Source organism: Oryx dammah, unplaced genomic scaffold (genome assembly GCF_014754425.2).
Source record: "Oryx dammah isolate SB20612 unplaced genomic scaffold, SCBI_Odam_1.1 HiC_scaffold_2, whole genome shotgun sequence".
NCBI classification, from domain to species: domain Eukaryota; kingdom Metazoa; phylum Chordata; class Mammalia; order Artiodactyla; family Bovidae; genus Oryx; species Oryx dammah.
The window spans coordinates 49,959,482-49,961,383 of record NW_024070186.1 but is presented as its reverse complement, the minus strand read 5'-3'; positions in this window follow the sequence as shown (position 1 = coordinate 49,961,383).

The window sequence follows — 1,902 nt, the reverse complement described above, 5'->3', positions numbered from 1 at the left end:
CTTCCAAGGAGTAAGCGTCTTTTAATTTCATGGCTGCAATCACCATCTGCAGTGATTTTGGAGCCCCACTGTTTCCACTGTTTCCCCATCTATTTGCCATGAAATGATGGGACCAGATGCCATAATCTTTGTTTTCTGAATGTTGAGCTTTAAGCCAACTTTTTCACTCTCCTCTTTCACTTTCATCAAGAGGCTTTTTAGTTCCTCTTCACTTTCTGCAATAAGGGTGGTGTCATCTGCATATCTAAGGTTATCGATATTTCTCCCAGCAATCTTGATTCCAGCTTGTGCTTCTTCCAGCCCAGCATTTCTCATGATGTACTTTGCATGTAAGTTAAATAAGCAGGGTGACAATATACAGCCTTGACGTACTCCTTTTCCTATTTGGAACCAGTCTGTTGTTCCATGTCCAGTTCTAACTGTTGCTTCCTAACCTGCATACAGGTTTCTCAAGAGGCAGGTCAGGTGGTCTGGTATTCCCATCTCTTTCAGGATTTTCCACAGTTTATTGGGATCCACACAGTCAAAGGCTTTGGCATAGTAAATAAAGCAGAAATAGATGTTTTTCTGGAACTCCCTTGCTTTTTCTATGATCCAGCGGATGTTGGCAATTTGATCTCTGGTTCCTCTGCCTTTTCTAAATACAGCTTGAACATCAGGAAGTTCATGGTTCACATATTGCTGAAGCCTGGCTTGGAGAATTTTGAACATTACGTTACTAGTGTGTGAGATGAGTGCAATTGTGCGGTAGTTTGAGCATTCTTTGGAGTTTGCTACTCATTCTTTGCCTTTCTTAGGGATTGGAATGAAAACTGACCTTTTCCAGTCCTGTGGCCACTGCTGAGTTTTCCAAATTTGCTGGCATATTGAGTGCAGCACTTTCACAGCATCATCTTTTAGGATTTGAAATAGCTCAACTGGAATTCCATCACCTCCACTAGCTTTGTTTGTAGTGATGCTTTCTAAGGCCCACTTGACTTCACACTCCAGGATGTCTGACTCTAGGTGAGTGATCACACCATCATGATTATCTTGGTCATGAAGATCTTTTTTGTACAGTTCTTCTGTGTATTCTTACCAGCTCTTCTTAATATCTTTTGCTTCTGTTAAGTCCATACCATTTCTGTCCTTTATCGAGCCCATCTTTGTGTGAAATGTTCCCTTGGTATCTCTAATTTTGGTGTCCAATTCATTGCTACCCTGCCAGGCTCCTCTGTCCGTGGGATTCTCCAGGCAAGAATACTGGAGTGGATTGGCATGCCCTCCTCCAAGGATCTTCCCAGTCCAGGGATTGAACCCTCATCTTCTCCATCTTCTGCATTAGCAGGTGGGTTCTTTACCACTAGTGCCACCTGGGAAGCCCTTGTTTCTCTATATGGAAACCTAAAACCTATTTTGTAAAGACTGGGTAACAAGGGGTTTTAAACTGTAGTAAGATAACAGTGTGGAAATGATTCATTTTAAAACAATGAAAATTGTATTACTTTTTCATTTACCCATTCTTTCGCCAAATTTGCACTGAACATTTTCTGTGTTCAAGCAACTCTGCTAGGTACTCACCATTATGGAGAAATAAATTATTCCTCCCCAGCATAGAATAAACCCATGTCTTCGGCCCCAGATGCTACTAAATGGAATAAAGCAGAAATTCCACAGAGAGAAACAAATGGCAGTTTTCTCTCTGATCATGGCTTGTTCTGACTTTCCCAAAGGCAGAATCAAATTAATGGGTTTCAAACAATCTCAAGGATGAAAGCAGTTCATAGCTTGAGATTGGCTTTGAGTATGAAGTTGAAAAAAATGTGAAGACCTCTTTGGGTTTTTATTATCTGATCTCTTAGGATTTCTGCTAGTCATAGTAGGAGCAATGGTGAAAGTAAAGGGGAAGTTGTATGGTTGACA